We start from the raw sequence: 19,406 nt of genomic DNA, 5'->3' as shown, positions 1-19,406 counted from the left end.
AATCAATGGATGTGTAACTGATGTGATTCTGCAATCTGTGTATGGGGTAAAAATGGGAGCTCATAACCCACTTGAATCAAAGTGTGAAATATGATATATCAAGAGCTATGTAATGTTTTGAACAGCCAACAATAAAAAATTAAAAAAAAAATAAAATAAAATAATAAAAATAAAATGAATTATCCTCTAGCATTTGCTTATACCCCCACTGTGGCATTCATCCTGTTGTGTTCAGGTGGGCTCTTTTGAGGGCAGGGATTAGTGCTTAGGTATCTTTACATATGCTGGTGCCCAGAAAGGTCTGAGTGCACCGTGGATCATCAATAGATGTAGCTGGAGTGGAAGACCAAGGTGGGAAGGAACAGCACAGGGTAAGGAGGGCCGCTGCTAACTCTGCCCAGACCTGTGTGTGAGAGGCTGAAGACAGGGCAAGGGCACAAGCCTCCTGGTTTTTCACGAACTGCCCCCTTGCAAAGACTGAACACCGCCGTGGATTCGCCATCCAGATTCTCTGAAACAGGTCCATTCTCAAGAAGAGAGCCCATGTTGGACAGGAAATAAATTTTTCTTTCTTTAAATTTTCTTTCTTTCTACATAAGTTAAAAAAAGATAATCAACTTCAAGAAGTGATCTGGAATAGCTGGGAATGTCACTTTAAAAGGCTTATGTTAACTGTGGTGGGAATGAAGGTATTTGATTAGCAGACAAATCTCCTGGAGAATAAATTAGGTAATATTCAGTTTTCTTGCTTCAATTACACTTTTCACAGAGCTATTAAATTACCAATACTAAGTAAGAAAAAAAAAAGGATAGAAATCAAGTAATCACAAGCTGGAGAGTGAAGAGAGATATCTCTGAAAGACAGAGTCACAGAACAGTATCCCCATATGTTGAGGGAACACTGTGCCCAAATCTCCCTCAATGGTAAATGTGCAGGGCAGACTCCAAGCAGTTCAACTATGGTCAAATGACCTGGACAAAGATTTCAGATGTTGTCCCACCCAAAGGAGACTGAATTTGGAGTTTGACTTGGTTCAAGTTAACAGCTAGATTTTTTTAAAAAAATCACTATGTTCTGAGAACCCAGAATCTCTTCAAGTCTCACTCATCCTCAACTTTCAGGACATAATCTAAAATTACTAGACAGATTTTTTAAAATAGGAAATGTGACCCAAACTCAAGAGAAAAGGCATCAATGAAGACTTATCTCAAGATAAACCAGACCTTAGAATCCACAGATAAGGATCAAGCAGCCATCATAGCTTCACTCAAGGCTATAAAAGAAATTATGTTTGTAATAAGTGAACAGATAGGAAATCTCAGCCACAACATAGAAATGACAAAGAACCAAAATAATGAATCAATTCAGCTAAATCCTCTCTGACACCTTGCTCTGCATCCATGTCAATTGTGCTTCCCATTCAGGATAGTTATATAGTCCTAATATTTATTTCAATGATCCCTCTTTTTAGCTTTTTCCAAGTGCCATGTTCTAGACAAGCTTCAAGGTATAAAAATATGACATAAAATTCTAAACTCTGGTTCCAAAGACCAGATCTCCTCTGACAACATCTATATGGTCATTTCTCGTGTCTTCCTGTGTCTGTCAGGTTTTTAATCTCTCTCTCTCTCTCTCTCTCACTCACACACACACACACACACACACAATTGAAGTCCCACATGTCCTCTTTCCAGAGCTTTGTGATGCTTCAAGCTCCATCACTCAAGTCATTCGGCCCACGTAAAGCCTGCGAGAATGAGGGGCAGCCTGCCAGGTTCCATACACCTGAACATCTGTCCTTCCCAGCAAAACACCTTCCACTGACTGATCAGCCAGGTCAAAAACTCTGGCTACACCTTCAGTAGATGAATGGATAAAGAAAATGTGGTGTATATACACAATGGAATATTACTCAGCATTAAAAGAGAATAAAATCATGGCATTTGCAGGTAAATGGATGGAGTTGGAGAATATGATGCTAAGTGAAGTTAGCCAATCCCAAAAGACCAAATGTTTTCTCTGATATAAGGAGGCTGATTCATAATTGGGTTGGGGGTGGGGAGCATGGGAGGATTAGGTGAATTCTAGATAGGGCAGAGGGGTGGGAGGGGAAGGGAGGGGGCATGGGAGTAGGAAAGACAGTGGAATGAGATGGACATCCTTATCCTAAGTACATGTATGAAGATACAAATGATGTGACTCTGCTTTGTGTACAACCAGAGACATTAAAAATTGTGATCTATATGTGTAATAAGAAATGTACTGCATTCTGCTGTCATATATAACAAATTAGACTTAAAAATTAAAAAAAAAAAAAACTCTAGCTACAGACAGTGTAACATCCCATTCTCCAGTTCCACCAACACTTTTCAAACACATGTTAGGTAGAAGGGTTTCAAACATGACTATGCATGGAATCAACTGGAAATTCTGGGCATACACAAGAAGACCACAGAGCAAGACTACCACATAGCTACCAGAATCATCATTTTTTTTTTAAGGACAATATTTGGTAGTTTCAAGGTGGGCATGACTGACAAGGGACACAGTGCTGCCGCTGGATTGCTGGATGTCTCTTGAACATGCCCTGTTTGTGAAAAATTCATTTACTTGGGATTTGTGTGCCTTCGTGTATATGTTCTTCCACAGTAAATCATTGCAATTTTTAAAAAGTATACTGATGTCTGAGGGTCCCACCTGGACAGAATTTGGTTTAATTGGTCTGGTGTGCAGCCAGGAATCGACGATTCTAACAGCTCCCCCAGGTGGGTCTGATGTGCATCCAAGAACTACTGTGTCAGAACTTGGCAACCCTCCTCACTATTTCTTGGAGCAGACTATGCTGCTGCTTCTCCAGAAAACCTAAATCAGGATGTTTTCTGGAAAACACCAGGAGACAACTATAACAGGCCTTCCATGGAAAAATAGGTGATATATTTCACCATTATAATTATTAACTTTTATTGAACATTTACTGCATTCCAAGAGTGGGCAAAGTGCTTTATCTACACTATCCCATTTAACCTTCCCAACAAGTCTACACGACAGGTACCGTTGACTCCCATTTTAAAAGGAAGCTCAGTGAGGTTAAGTCACTGCCCAAGGCACACAGCCAGAGAGCAACAGGGTGGGACCCTCAGACAGGGGTAGGGTTCAAGTCCAGATTGGCTTTGACCCTGAAGTCCCTGCTCCTTAGCCACCACCCAAACTGCCTCTCCAGTCAGTTCTTGGCTGCAGGACTTCACAGAGCCTTTATTTGCTAATGGGAACTGTGAGTTGCCAACACAAGAATGCGGATGCCCCAGTTTCCAAAGTCGTTTGCTTGCCTCTGTCTCAGCCCATCATCCACACAGCTGGCAGAGTTCGCCTTCCTAGGCTGAGTCTGATTCTGTATTTACCTTTTGGGGAGATGTGATGGCTCCCACTACCTGTTGGAGTCAAGCTCAAGCCCTCAGCCTAAAGTCCAGACCGCCCAGCCTCTGGCCTTGACATTTCCTCTTTCTGCCTGGCCATCCTAGCCTCGCTCCCCCCACCTCCAACCCATAAGTACCCGATTTTTCAGCAACGCTGAACAGGCCTGATGGCTCCCACCTGTGCAATGGTACCAGCATCTGCTGAGACTCTACAATGTACCAGGAACCCTACGGCCATCCCCACAACGAGTCTTAAAAACCATCACCATTATCCCCACTTGACAGATAGGAAAGGAAGGCTCAGATTAACACACCCAAAGTCACAGCCAGGAAGCGGCAGGTCTAGGGTTGGACCCCAGGTCCATCTACACAGAGCCCATGCGGTTCTCTACACCACACTCACCTCCGTCCCCACACGTGCGGTTCCGTGGGGTGGCAACACCCTGCTTTCACTCCACCTGGAAAAGGCTCCATGCTCCCTGAGAGCTGACTTCAGTGCCGTCCTGACAATTTCCATCCTAAGTACGTTCCAGGCACTTGACTCACCCTACCTCATTCAGACAATGTTGTCTCATTGCTCTTTATTTTACTTTATTTATTTTGGGGGTGCTGGGAATTGAACTCAGGAACACTCTACCTCTGAGCTACACTCCCAATTATTTTTTTTATTTTGAGATAGGGCCCCGCTAAGTGGCCCAGGCTGGCTTTGAACTTGCAATCCTCCTGCCTCAGCCTTCTGAGTCGGTGGGACTACAGGCGTGTACCACCATGCCCAGCTCTCACTACTCTATATTTCCTCTGAACTCTTCTTTATTTGCCCTCTCTAGTTCCTCTCTCTAGTTCCAAGGCATTTGGCCATATCTCTACAGGGACACTTAATGCTCAGTTGAGTAAGTGTTGGCTTTAGACTGCCTCCTCCATTTGACTGGCTGCTCTTGGAAGACAAGGGATACTTGCTATTCACCCTTCATTACCATCGCAGAGCCACCCAGCACAGAGGAGGTATCCAATAAATGGGAGAGAGTGGACAGGAGGGTGTGAGACTAAAAATTCACTAAGATCATCCCACAGTCCCAAGACCAGGAAGTGGCCCTTTAGCTTGGAACAAGTGCGGTAGCATCAAACCAGACAGAACAGATCTGGATGATGGGGGAGAGAAGGTAGACCGCTAACTTCCCTTCCACAGGCAGATAGAGTAGGGATGCCCTGGCTCACCCTCTCTTCCCTCTGCATCTCCACAACTGGTTCCGTGTATCCCTGCCTCTGGGATTTGTTATGAAAGTAATGGTTGGGCTCATTCCACAGCCCTGTCTCAGTTGATATTCTCAATGGCTCCTTGCCTTGTGTTGCTCTTAAGATGTCCCAAGTGAACGAAGAGATGTATGGGATAGTTTGGTCCCAACTAAGTGGTTAGATCAGCTATCAGATCCTTTTCTAAATGGACCTATTTCCTTACAAGGCGTAGATAGATCTCAGGCTTGCTTATTCATACAACACCCATCCTGTGCATCTGCTCTACGACAGGCACGTCTCCTTGCAACTCCTGGGGTAAGCAGCATGTTTATGTCACCCACGTGCAACCTCCATGGGCCCCAAGGCTGTGGATTTTTTTTTTTCATATTTTTTTAGTTGTAGTTGGACACAATATCTTTATTTTACTTATTTTTATGTGGTGCTGAGGATTGAACCCAGCATCTCGCACATGCTAGGTGAGCGCTTTACCACTGAGCCACAACCCCAGCCCCAAAGCTGTGGATTTTTAAAGCCAGCCCCTGATCTCTTGCTCCCTGTCCTGGGCTAGCTCTGCCCAGGTGTAAGTGATCAGTAATCACACCCACTACAAACTGGGCTGGGTGTCTGCACAGGCTCTCTCCAACAAACCACCTCAATAAACATGGAAACCACCAAAGAGGCTATTTTAAAATTACTCAGACTCCCTAACTTCTCGCCTCGCCTCTTCCCACCAGGGAGTGGTGCCACTTTTCTGCCTCTAATCAAGTTGTTTTCTTCTGAGAATTTTAAGTGCCCCCGACCCAATGCATTCCAGGACATGGTGCATGCTGTATTTTATGGAATCGTTGCAATATTCATTAAGAGGGGGTTCATCAGACTGCTGGCTTATGCCTTCTTCCTGCACAAGGCCAACCACGCTGATGTGCTCTTGTTTTATTCATCCACGTTTCTGCCGACTCCAGGAGATGGGATCAACGTGAGGACCAGGACTGGTTTAATTTAATTTTTATCTCCAATACAAAGCACAAGACCAGATAAAATGTAGATCTTGAATATTTAACAATCTTTATATAGGGACATGATAAAATCTGAATTACTGTAGAATCTGACTCAGAAATGTTCTCTTCTATGCAGGTTGAGCATCCCTAATCCAAATATTTTAAATTCAAAATACTCCAACATCTGAAACTTTGGGAGTACCAACCTGACACCATAAGTGGAAAATTCTACACAACATCATGTGACAGGTCACAGCCAATATGCAGGCACACTAAAAACAATGTGTCAACGCATCTATGTACCTAAGGTATATGTGAAACATAATTGAATTTTGTGTTGGAATTTGGGTCCCATCCCCCAAGATATTTCACTAAGAACATAAATGAAAATACACCAAAATCTGAAAGGGAAAAAAAGTGCTTCCAAGCCTTTCAGATACAGGATACTCAACCTGTACCTATCAGGCTGGCAAAAATTAAGCTTCCTTAATGCTCAGTGTTGGAGCCAAGCATGGTAGTACACTCCTGTAATTTCAGTAACTCAGGAGGCTGAGGCAGGAGGATCTCAAGTTCCAGGTCAGCCCAGGCAACTTAGCAAGACCCTGTCTAAAAATGAAAAATAAAAAGGGCTGGAGATGTGGCTCAATGTCAATAGTACTGTGCCTTGAATTCCATCCCCAGTACCAAAAAAAAAAAAAAAAAAAAATTCTCAGTGTTGGAGAAGAATGGGAAACAGGCAGCCACACTGAGGAAACAGAAATTGGTTTGGTCTCTTGGGAGGACAATTTGGCAATATCTGACCCAGTTTCAACTGTAATAAATTTTCCTTATGGATAAAATCATACCATTGTAGGAAGATACACGCTGTACAAATGAGGATTTTATAACCTTATACATCTGCATTAGGAAAGAACTAGGAACTATTTCAACCTCAGCAAGGGACAAGAAAGTAAACGATGGTATTTTATTTTATTTTTTAAAATCACTGGAATACCACCCAGCCTTTCCAGGTCTGCTGGGAGTAGTGGTACACCCCTGTAATTCCACTGACTCAGGAAGCTGAGGCAGGAGGATCTCAAAGTCTAGCCCAGTTGAGGCAACTTAGTGAGACCCTATCTCGCTGCCCCCTGAACAGCCATTAATTCAGATAGCAGGGAGGGGCAATGGGGGATTAAGAAAGACACACAAACATCAAGAGAGAAAGCTGGGATTAGGTGGGAAACTGATCTCTGGTTGAGAACAGTGACTCAGAGCTGTCTCGGCATGTTTATTATATAGGTTTTATCATCAAAAGGTGATTTGTGGGAAAGTTTCTGCAAAGCAGGCAGGCTTGAAGGTCGCAGCACTGACAGACATCACAGTTATCTTGTTATGCTCAGAATCTCCTATCCCTGGGAGTTAGTGTCTGAGTTTCAAGGTCAAGACTGATAGCTCTGAGCCTTTGTACAGACTTTCCTCCAGCAGGGCATCACCATAGCAACTGGGCAATCTTAACCTCTACTTTAGCACAGGGGGTTCCCAGCACAAGCACACCACAACCACAAGACAATTAAAAACCTTGATCCACATCACTGTGCCCCATACTATCTCAAAATAAAAAGTGAAAAGGAGCTGGGGGTGTGGCTCAGTGGTAGTGTGCCCCTGGCTTCAATCCCCAGTACCAAAAAAAAAAAAGACGCAGGCCTATGCATATGTGTTGACAGGTGCTCAGATACATTAGTTGAAAAAAGAAGCCTCAGAGGAGTGTGGCACAGATGCATTAAAAAGAGAAAGGGATAAATATGCAAATGGATATGAGTTTGTATATGCATCTGAAATTTATGGAAAGATACAGAAAACATTGAGGGATTTTGTCTGGGGAAGGGTTTGAGTGGCTGGGGAAGACAGGGAAATTTTACTTTCCATTTTCCACTTTTCTGTACTGTGTGAATTTTTTATGATGTGCTTGTTTTCTTTTTATAATTAAAAAGCATAAAACTTGCAATAAGAAAACAAAAGCTTGATTTCATACGTCAAAGGAAACAAACAAATGACATTTTAGGGAAAGTCTTCCATATTTCCTAATAAGGCTATAGGTAATGTTCCTGCCTACAGGTGAGCTGAGGACAGCAATAGTTCTAACGGGACCCTCGAGACATGGAAAGTCACCAACAAGAGCCAACAATCCTGAAGAGAATGTCAATATGTGTACCTTTTACTTGCAACTGGATGACAGCAAATAAAACCAGTTCTGATGAAGACACTGAAACAAGAAATTCTGAGAACTCCCCAGCCTGGCCCGGACACTGGGGATGCCCAGGTAAGTGATGGCTATAAGTAACCTGGTAAACAACTCAGCTGACCCCGCCCCTGGGAATGTAATGACACAGGGCTCTGCTCACTTGTCCCTTCTGCTCTATGGCCATCTATTACTCCCAGAAGCTGACTTTAAAGATAATAATGCAATAGTAACAGTTGATACATAGCAAGTACATCTTACACCACAAGCAAAGACTACCTGCTTCATTGTATCCATATCATTGTACTGCTGTCCATCCTGTTTTACACCTGGGGAAACTGGAGTTCAGCAACTGAAGTTAAGCAAGTGACTTCTCAAGATTGCAGTAAGTGGTGGAGACAGTAATTGAACCCAGGTCTGACTCCAAAGCCAGTCAGGGTCACTTCTAGCCTCCCTCTCCCATCTGAAGGAAGGACTACAAAAAAAATCACTGCCAGCCAGGCATGGTGGTGCATACCTGTAATCCCAGTGACTCAGGAGGCTGAGGCAGGAAGATGGCAAGTTCAAGGCCAGCCTCAGCAACTTAGCAAGGCCCTGAGCACTTTAGTGAGGCCCTCTTTCAAAATAAGAAGTAAAAACAGTCTGCAGATGTGACTCAGTGGTTAAACACTGGGTTTAATCCCTGGTACCAAAAAAAAAAGGCACTCCCTGAGAGGAGGGACAACCCCACAGAGAAAAGGCAGCAAAGAAAAACCAGAAAGTGAAATAATTAAGGGCAAGGGCCTTGAAGCCAGAGGTGCTTGATTCAAGTCCTGACTGTATGACCTTGGGGATGTCCTTGAACCTCTCTATGCCTCACTTTCCTGTGCAATAGTAATTAGGGTGGGAATAATGCCACCTGATTTGCCAGGAGAATTAAAAGAGTTAAATAGACAGTGCTCATAATAAGTACCAAATGTTAATGATTATTACTAATATTAAGAAAAGTTCACCCTTCCCTCCAGGCAGAGGCAATCCTGCAGGGGGTGGAGCTTGGCCAGTGGAGCACAGGCTGGGTTTTAGCTTCTCCCTTAGCCCAGTACCCTTGGGCAGTACCTAGCTCTTCAACCCTAGCCCAGTCCTGCTGAGCAATTAACCAGTGCTTGGTGCCAGTTCTTCCTCCCACCTTCTCCTCCACCATGTGAATCAGAGTCACCTGGCACACCTTTTTAAACAGATTCCCCCACATTGGCTGATTCTGACGCAGGTAGGCTGGGCTAGGGCCCAGGGATCTGTATTTTTAACAAAAGCCCCAGGTGACCAGTTGACCTAGGAACAGTGTGTTCCTGGACACATGTTTTCGGAAGCACTAGAGCTCATCACACAAGTGCTGGCTGTCTCAGCTGCTCCCTGAGGCCAAGCATCCCGTCTGGTCCTAGGTCTGGGCACACAGCAAAGAGGTGCAGTAAACATCTGCGACTCTGCAAGCCAGCCAGCAGAGCAGATGGCTGTGCAAACAGGCACACAGGCTGAATTTGCTTTTGTGCTTGAGTGGGTCACACCAGGGACCCTCACCTGTAGGCTTAGAGTTCTCCAGCTTGCTGCTACTCAAAGTGGAGTTCACAGACCAGAGGGATGGCACCCTGGGAACCTACTAGAAACACAGAAGCTCTGTCCTCAGCCCCCCTGAGTACACTCTGCATTCTAAGAGGAACCTCAGGGTTTGAGGCATACACTCCAGGCATGCATCCTGACCCCTTCCCCTCATCTGCATAAATTCTAACCGATGTGCACATCTAATGGGGACCAATCTTGTCCTTCAAACTCCTACAGAGACCTGAAAAAACAGCGTATTCTTTTCAATAGCCAGATTCATGCTCAGCAACCAGCCCGAGGCTCAGAGGGAACCATTGCTTTAATGAGTTATTTATTTCAAAGTCCATATTAAAATAAGTCTTCCCAATAAATTATTTAGAAAAAGAGAGAGACAACGCTGGCCTCTATAATTCTGGGCGTAAAACACTCCCTGCCTTTAAACACAGTCTCAACCCCTGCTTCCCTACCCAAAGCCATCCGAAGACATCAAACAGCAGAAGAAAACTAGCACCTTCTTCCTGTTGGCCAGGCGACAAGACATCAGGCAGATTTCACGCCACAGCTTGACCTCATCAGTCCAAGGCCTATCACACCGCTGTAAACGGCAGTGGAAAAATAGCCATTCAGTGGGTTTCCTTCAATCCACCAGAAGGGAAAAAACAGGAAGCTATCACAGCTGCACCCGGCCTGACAAATCCCAAGGGCCCAGCGGACAGGGCGTTTCTTGTCAGCACCTACATCCCCCAGCCCCAGCAGCCTACTTGTTCAGGCTAAGGTGGGCCCTGCATCTGCATAAGCAAATGCAGAGGTGACTGCAGCAAGGACCCGGATCAAAAGGCCCCACACACCTCCTGGGGTGGGAAGACAGTGCTTGGTCTGAATTTCTTTGGCCTGCATTACCAACTGGCTGTTTGTCATTCAGGTTCACCTAAATCTCTTCAGCCCATTCAGAATGTCCCGTAAACCAAACCCCTGGGACTCCAGGGCACATAGGCCTTCCAAGTCCTCATTCATTCCTTTAATGCATATTGGTTGTCTCCTGGGCTCCTGGGTGCTGAGCATCACACTGGGAAACTGGGGACACAGGGCTGAATGGATTAGACAGTCGCTGATTGGCACTATTAACAACATTTGGGCTCAGATCTTCTCTATCTCCCCCCCGCCGTGGGAGGCTGTGCTGTGTACTATAGCATATTTAGCAGCATCCCTGGTCTATATGTGCTAGAGAGATCTTTTGTCAGCAGCTCCTGTCCCCCTGTGCCCTCCCTCCTGGGTTGTGACAACCCAAAACACTTCTAGATGTTGGTAAATGTGCTGTGGTGGGGCAAATTTTCTCCAACTGAGAACCAGGAGACTATAAGAATAATGATCACCATAGAATGTAACCCTATAATCATAAGTAAGTACCACGGAGGAAAATTTGATGGACATTGTACCAATGTTACCTACAACTTGAAAGCCAGACATTTTACATGCATCTTACAATCCTTAGGACAACTCTGAATTGTGCATGTGTGTAATATCTATAGTAAAAATGGCCTAAATTTCCAGATGAAGAAGAGCCTTTTCCAAGGCTCAGGAAGTGAAAAAATCGCCCGAGGCCCTAAAGCTGGAACCCTAGACCTAAACTTTGTCTCCATGTAAAGGAAACTTGAGCCTTTGTTTAGATGCCTTCTGTAAAGGGCAGGGTCTATGGTCATGTGATGTTCTGAGCAACCATCCTAAAAGACTCATTCCTCCCTGGGGCCACTGTGGGGCTTGGCCACCACCTGCCACATCAATCAGGCTGCAAACTGCCTGCATCAGGGCACATTTGTGGAGCACCAGTGGGCTGAGGAATGACATTCTAGATTCTGACATACTCAAGAACACCTCCCCCCACAAGTACCTGCGCACAGCAATTTCCCCAAAATCATGGCAGGTACTCAGAGCACACCCCACTGTGACCCATCTCCAGAGTGCCTACTGACCAGCACCTGAGGGTACAGCATGAGACAAGCCAGACTTTCTGCAGTCAGCTTTAGATATTTACCAAGAGCGTGAAAGAGGAGGTGTGGGGCAGCACAGGGCAACTGTGGAGACTCCCCACATGTGAATTCTATACGAGTGGCATGCATTTAGCAATGTGCCTCAGTTTCCCCCTCCATGAAGTGGACAGGTGCATCCACTCCAATAAATTGATACAAGGACTCGGTGGCAATGCAAGGCCATGAACATGACCAGAAAGGCATCTGGTGAAATTTTGTGATCAATAAGGAAATTGGGTCAGGACACTTCCTCCACCCATACCCACTCCTCCATGTGAGACACTGAGTCCCAGCAAGAGAGAAAAAGGTACAGAGATTGGGGAAGCATCTCAGGAAGAGGAAGGGGACCTCTGAGCTTCCTAAGTGGAACCCTTGGAGGAACAGGGACTACACTGGCAAACAAGCTCAGGCCAGTCCTTCGTCCCGTGCAAAAGTCAATCCTGAACTTTCTCCGATGCTACAATCAAGACAGCCCTCCTCAGAGACCTGCCACCTGACAAGGCCACCGTGTGCCTGCTTCGGGTCAGCGAGTGTTTAACCACTCAAGGTCCTTGGCAGGATGGCCTCTGCCTCCCTCCTAAGCCAGGCCTCCTAACCCCTGCTCCCTCACACTTGGTGCTGGCTGGGCTCCAGCTGTGACTCCCGCCCACGGCTCTCCAAAGACACCAAGTGCTCTCAAGCCCATGTGCCGTTTTACATGCACAACGGTTCTCCCTGCAAGAGCTGTCACCCCTCCGGTACCCACCACCTGGAAAACTGTCACTGAAGGGTTCAAATATGCTCCTACAGCAAATTTTGTCCACCTGTTATTGGTAATAATAGACTAATAATAATAGCAACTAACATCTGCGAGTACTTATTCATGTCTAGAAGGTCCTGAGCTAAGTTGTTACCCACATGGTCTCTTTTCTCCTTGTATCACCACCTTCAAAAGGTAGCTTATCCACATGACAGGTAAGAAATCTGTCCGTCATCACTCAGTGATGAAATGGCAGCTTGAAGGTTCATACCTGGCAGCTTCAGCCCACCTGTTCTCCCGTGCTCTTAACTCCTGCCTCTTGCTTTTGAAGCTTTTCTTTCACAGGGTCCTCACTGTCTGTCTCCAGGCCTGCCTCTCCCCCAGATGAGAGCCTGAGAGCTGCCTTGGTCATCTTGAAACCCCTTGCTAAGCACAAGGCCTGGAATGGACTGAACATCTGTTGAAGGAATCAATGAGCCCTGGAAAATGATGGCCAGCTGAGAAAGGCTTAAGAGGATGTTCGGACTCCGTGGGGACAGACTCAAGCTGGACTCAAATTCCCAGGAGAGAGCCCCACCCTCAATCCAGGAGTCAGGCTCTAGGTTTTCCCTGTCCAGATAGCTAGAGGCAGAGGAGACATAATCTAACTCCCTGAACAGGAGGAAGTAGGGCCTTTGAGAGCTCAGTACAGGAGAGGAAATGGTGGTGATGGTGACAATGATCATTTCCTGCATTCCTCCTGCACCAGGTGATCTACTAAGCACTTTATATGTGTATGATCTCACATGATCCTCACAGCCTTATGAAGTAGGCATTAATATGAGTCCCATTTTTCTGGATGAGAAAACTAGGGCTCAAGAGAATAAGACCTTTACAAAGGGTCCCAGAGCTTTTGGGTTTAGAGTGTAATGTCACCTAGACCTGTCTGGCTTCCTTGCTCTTCATACTTATGGCTTTCTGTAAAAGATAATGCCTTTTGTGGAGGCCAATTTCTAAGATATGATGGGACAGAGAAGTTTGTACCTGGGAGGATGCCAGTTGGGACCCCCTGTCTACTGAATGCTATAAGGGTTCTGGGGACAGGGAGTGGGGTGGCTATGTTAGAAGAGGTGGACAGAGGCAGGAGTCCTGAAAATCTAAGCACAGCATGGAATCAATGCATGTGCCTTGACAATCTGCTAAATCAGGCTGGCTCGGCCTCTGTTAGAGAAATTTCACTCTGGATATGGAGCTGGTTTTGAGAAAAACCTAGGTCAGACTTTTCAAAGAGGCCAAATGAGCTCAGCAGAAAGTTCTAGCCTTAAGGGAAAAATGCATCTCTGCCTCAGCATCCCCCTCAGGCTTCCAAAAAGAGTTAACAGCCAGATTAGAATTTAACCTCCACTCTGGCTCAATTAGCAGAGAGAACAAAGTCTGAACAGGCCGCAGGCATCAGCCTTGCCCACCGGGTACTTCCAGGCCAGGGACAGCCCAGAGAGCAACAGGAAGCGGGGCCTCACCAGAACCACAGAGCTACAAGTGAATGTCACAGCAGGAAGATACCAAAAGAGGCCAAGGAAAGACTGAGTGGTCTTCCTAAAGGAAGAGACTGGGACGAGCTGGGGAGACACTGTTGGTCAGACCCAATTGACAAGCAGGTACCTTCTTGAAGGTCCACAGTGGCCTGGACAACACCTTTTCTGAAGTAGCCTAGGGACTGGGGCAGAGAACATGGGATTTGGGTGACAGGTGGGAGAGAAGGGGATGGGGGATTGTGTGGGAAAGGCCCTGTGAGCAGGCAGCACTCTGGAAGGATTCACCGGCCCCCACCGCCTCCTGCAAGCTGGCTCTTTGTGACAAAACTAGGGAGAGAGATGCAGAAACTCCCCCAGCCCCTGCAGAACCACCCACTAGGGCTCCACTCCTGCACCTGTCTAAGAGACACGCCCAGCTCTAGCCAGTATTGAAGGCGCCCGCGTTTGCTAGGAAGGCTCACCTCCCATGCTCCACTGCACCAAGCACTTCGCAGGCCGGGCACTCATCATCCCCACGGCCTGGGTAGCCCCATTTCAGAGAGACCTCTGGGGCTCAGGAGGCCAAGTGCCTTCCCTGCCCGCGGGCAGACAGTCGCTGGCTGAGCTGAGAAGCTTTGTTAGCAGCCTGAAACGAGACCTTTCTGATGGAAGGTTTTCTCCGGTGCTTCACCAGCCGCAGGAAATGGCAGGGCGCACAGGGAAGTACCCCCCGCGGACCGAGGCGGCTAACTGCAGGCCTCTTCCAGAGATCCCGGCGGGAAAGGGCGCCTGGTATCTCGGGGCTCCGGGTCCTCCACAGAGGGCGATTCAGAAGCAGCACCTGGTGCTCGGAGCCGCGGGGAACTAGTGGGTGCTTCTGACAGCCAGAACAGGGGCCCATTATGTGGAATCTAATCACATGGGCGCGCAAGCAGCTCGGCTTTCGGTTCTGAGAAGCGCTTATGCAGCCGCATCTCTCTCCCTCCGCTCCCGAGATTTCAGGCAGCGCCGGGTCCTGGGCCTGGCGCGTGGCGGCGGCGCACCGCAGGCTCCCAGGAGGGCCAGATTCACAGCTCGCCTGGGCTCAATTATCCGCCCGGGACTGGGAGCCGCATCAACAGCATTTCCAGTGAAGCCGCAGGCCGGGCCCGGGAGGAGAAAGCAGAGGAAGGGCGTCTGTAATCGGAAAGCAGGCGGATAGCGAGCGCCGCCCCCTCCTGGCCCCCCACCCGGGGGGACCTGGGCTCTCCAGGTGACCTTGGGGGAGACCCCTCTGCGCGACCTCTCCGTAGAGAGGATCGTACGGCTTCTGCCGACCCTAGGCGCTCGGGGGCGCTACACCCTGCCGGAGCCGACGCGCGGGACTCGGCGGCAAGGCAAATAGCGCTCCCGGCGCCAGGGACCCGGCAGCCAGCGCACAGCGGCCCCGGGGAGAGGCAAGGCGGCCCTGGGGAGAGGCCCGGCGCACGCCTCCCGGGAAACTACAACGCGGGTGTCTGCCCCGGCCGGCCGATACCGGGGATCCCGCGGCGGGGCAGGTCTGCTCGCCGTGGCACCAGCCCTGGGGACCTTTCCCGCCCGGGCAGGAGCGCTCTCTGCGCCCGGCCGTTACCTACGGGGACCAGGCGCCACCACGCGAGGGGGCGGCGCCCCCATGCCCAGTCCAGAGACTGGGCGCCGGTGGTGTTTAGTGCTCTGTGGCTCCCGCCGGGCATTGCTACCCCCGCAGTCAGCGGCCCATCAGTCAGAACCCACCGAAGACCACTCCCCACCAGCCCCAAGATCGCGCCACTACAACCCCAGCCAACAACCTGCCAGTGCACTCCTCACCCCAGCCTAGACATGGAGGCTCCAGACGCGGGAGAACGTCCCACTCCATCCCCAGTCCTGAGCTCTAGGTACCTGCTTTTCCAGTGCCCCCCACCAAATTACCTTAAGTCCCTCGTCCTCCACCAGGTTATCAGAAGCTGAGACCACCTCCCCTCCCAGATTCTTGTCCTTCGCCCTGTCAAGCCGCAGAGCGCAGGGAGGAGGCGGCGCCGCCGGGGAACTCACCCGTTCTCTTGAGCCCTGCCCCGGGCGGCTCCCGGCCCTGGCTCAGTCAGTAGGTCCCCAAGCCGCAGCTGCTGGTGCGGCGACAGAGCCAGCTCTGCTCCGCGGCGAGCCTCCGCGCCGCCTTTCGGCTCCTCCCCCGAGGCGGGGCCTGAGTCGCTGGCGTGGGGTGGACCGACTCAACACCAGCCTGCTTGTAAAGGGTGTCAGTGCTCCTGGCGTGGGGGGCCTCTTTTTGAACAAGAGGAAATTGAAAGGAGATGAAATGGACTCTTCCTCCCACCCGCTCCCCCCATGGAAAGGAGGAAGTCAAGAATGGCATTCTTGCTCCCATTTGACAGATGGTATCCTGAAGCTCCAGAAGGAGTAGTAACCTGCCCGAGGTCACATAGGATAGTACCAGTGCTCCGAAGTCAATTGTCCTACCTTGAGGACCCTCGCGTAGCCTGTCTGAAGGCTTCACAGGATGTCTGGGGAAGCGACCAGGTCTTGCCCTAGGAACAGGTCTGTGGGGACAGGTCTCCCAACCGAGGAGAGCAAGACAAGTGGGAGCATGTGGGCTGTGACCTGCGGTGTGGGCTAGCATCATATCCTCTTTCTGGAAAAAGGGGAGGTTAAGTGAAGGAGGAAGGAAGTGGTCGTACCTCGCTGACGTCTGCCGTTTGAAGATGTGCAGGATCTAGACCTGGGCTGCTTCCCTGAGATTTCATGCTAAAAATACAAACGCAATAAAATAAATATGCAAAACATAACGGGTGGCTTCTTTCTCTCTTCGAACCAAGCCTCTTCTGGGGCAGAAGGCCCTGCACCCTGTGCCTTTCTTTACACAATGAATTTAACTATCTTTAAGTTGCTTTTGAAAACCAACCCTCCTCCCCCCAGGAAGAAGAGAGAAAGTTAATAAACAAAGGGGGAAAAAACCCAACCCAAAACATTCTCTGGAATCCACACTCCCTGAACAGTGGCCTTAGAACAATAGAGTTCTCTTTTCAACAAAGGGCTTTGTTTCCTGAACTTTCCTCTGCACCCAGATTAGAGCCTCCGGCACCCTTGGGCCAACCAGCTGAGGGGGGTGGCAGATAAGGTTTAAGTTTGGGGAGTCTGGGGATCTATACTGTTAATTTGATTCCTCTCCTTTGGAGAACTCTGGGTCACTATTTGTGAGCAATATTCTTTTGAGACTGAAGGCACCACCTGAGTTTAAGTGATTTCTTATTTGCTAAGAAAATTCAATAACTTTTGTTGAAGGAGCAAAAAAATTGTGAGTTAGGCCTATTCTAGGGCCACAGAAGACCCCCTTCATTTGCCCTGTCTCCCTCTCAGTTCATTAATAATCCAGTTGTGAATGACACTGTTTGAGTAGGAGCAATTAGAGAGCAGAGCAGGTGGGAAAGACTTACAGTGATGTTTAAAATAACCCAGGGGGACCATTGTTCTCTGCAGAATGTTTCCATTGATTTATAATGAAGAACTGTGGGCTGAGAAGGCGGTCATCCATCTCTCCAAGGCATGTGTAGAACCTAGAGCCAGTGTCCCTGAAATGACGTCTTCAAGGGAAGGGGATGTCCCAAATCCCCATGTTGTGCTGTTCATTCACATCTCTCACGGGGTTGATATCAAGAGCTAAAGTATACTGTATAGTAAATTGAAAGGCTCACACTTCCTGATTTCAAACTAAAGCTACCATAATCAAGATAGTGTGGTAAGGGTGAAAGGATCGACACATGGATCAATGGAATACAACTGAGAATCCAGACAGAAGTGATGTTTATGGTCAATCAGTTTTTAACAAGAGCACTAAGGCAACTTAATGAAGAAGGAATAATCTTTTCAACTGAATAGAGCTGGGACAACTGGATAGACAGGTGCAAAAGGACGAATTGGACCCCTACCTCACACCATATAAAAATGAACCCCAAATGGACCAGACTCAAATATTGGAACTAAAATTATAAAACTCTCAGAAAACATGAGCATAATCTTTGTGTCCTTGAATTAAGCAATGATGCCAGATATGGTGGGACACACCTGTAATCCCAGCAATTCAGGAGGCTGATACAGGATAATCACAAGTTCAAGTCCATCCTGGGAAACTTAACAAGACCCTGTTTCAAAATAAGAAATAAAAAGGGCTGGAGGTATAGCTCCATGGTATAGAGAGCTCCTGGGTTCATTCCTCCATACTGGTGTGGTATTTGAATAGTCATTTCTCCAAAGAGGATACATAATTGGACAATAAGCACACAAAAAGATAACATCATTAACTGCAAGGGAAATGTAAACCAAAACCAAAATAAAATACCATTCTGCACCTACTAGGTTGGAGTTCAGTGTGTTCAGGGACAGTGGGGACAGGGCAGGACTCTGGTGCCCTTCGGAGCCGGGAGCTGGAATTCTGACAGCTAAGATTAGGTCTGAGAGTCTTCCCTTATAGCTGCAGCCCAAACACTGATTAAAAAAAAAAAATCAATCATTAACAAATGTTGGTGAAGATACGGAGAAAGTGGAACTGTCATACATCACTAATGGAAACGTAGAATGATACCACTGCTTTGAAAAACTGAACTTTCCTCAAAATGTTAAACATAAAGTTACCAGATGACCCAGCAACTCCACCCCTAGGTATGTTCTCATAAGAAATAATAATATGCAGACACACAAAAACTTGTTCACAAATGTTCAGAATAGCCAAAAAGAAGAAACAACCCAATGTCTACCAGGCAATAAATGATAAATAAGACATAATCTATCTATACAATGCAGTATTACTTGACAATTGAAAGGGATGAAGCATTGACACATGTTGCAACATGGATGAGCTTTGAAAGTAAATTGCAATGTGAAAGAAGCAGCTGCAAGCCACATGTTGTATGATTCTGTTTGAAAAGTCCAGAACGGACAAATGCACAGAGACAGAAAGCAGATTAGTATTTGTCTGGAGCTGGGAGAGTATTTGGGGGGGCAACTGGGAGATGACTGGTAAAGGGGTGTTTCTTTTTGGGATGTTGAAATGTCCTAAAGTTAATTTTGGATGGCCTCACAACCATGAGTGTACAAAAAAAAAACCCCATTGAATTGTATACTTTTTTGGTGGGGGGGAGTGAACTCAGGGGCCACTGAGCCACACCCCCAGCTTTCTTTTGTATTTTATTTAGAGACAGGGTCTCACTGAGTTGCTTAGGGCCTTGCTTTTGCTGAGGCTGGCTTTGAACTCTGGATCCTCCTGCCTCGGTCTCCCAAGCTCCTGGGATTACAGATGTGTGCCACGACACCCAGCTGCACTGAATACTTTAAATGAGTGAATTGTATGGTGTGTGAATTATCAACAAATTTTGCCCTCCCCCCCCCCAAAAAAAAGTTAATCTATACTCCAATCCTTGAAAGCAACATTTTCAGTGTCCTCCAAATCCCTCTCTCTTCTGTCCCCAGACAAGAAAGTCCCACCCTTTATTTCCACTTGATGAATTAATAATTTGAATGGACTGTGGGTGTATACAGGTGGGGTGCCATCTATGGTGCCATCTATAATAAGATATTTAAGGAATCGTTCAAGACCAAAGAATGTTCTTTTTCCCCCCGTATTTTTTATTGGTATCATAGTGGTACATAGCGGTGGGATTGTTGTTATATGTTCAGATATGCACACAATATAATAAT

At 47.4% G+C, this 19,406-nt stretch overlaps 1 protein-coding gene across 6 annotated transcripts in view; it reads right to left on the bottom strand.

The window, feature by feature from the left end:
• Positions 1–16,269, bottom strand: part of Ppp1r16b (protein phosphatase 1 regulatory subunit 16B) — a 103,626-nt gene extending 87,357 nt beyond the window's left edge. For 4 of the 6 annotated variants that reach the window (XM_046433185.2, XM_046433188.2, XM_046433189.1 and 1 more), the window contains exon 1: positions 15,753–15,886. The gene's annotated coding sequence lies outside the window, so the exon portion shown is untranslated. Of the gene's footprint in view, positions 1–15,629; positions 15,887–16,175 lie in introns of those variants that run through there. The other 2 variants (XM_046433187.2, XM_046433186.2) reach the window with 2 other exon arrangements.
• Positions 16,270–19,406: the final 3,137 nt, after the last annotated feature.

Source organism: Marmota monax, unplaced genomic scaffold, assembly GCF_021218885.2.
Source record: "Marmota monax isolate L192 unplaced genomic scaffold, Marmota_monax_Labrador192_F-V1.1 WCK01_AAM20220418_F8-fsc00014, whole genome shotgun sequence".
NCBI lineage: Eukaryota > Metazoa > Chordata > Mammalia > Rodentia > Sciuridae > Marmota > Marmota monax.
Note: the sequence above shows the minus strand (reverse complement) of the source record. Positions and strands in the feature narration are given on the sequence as shown.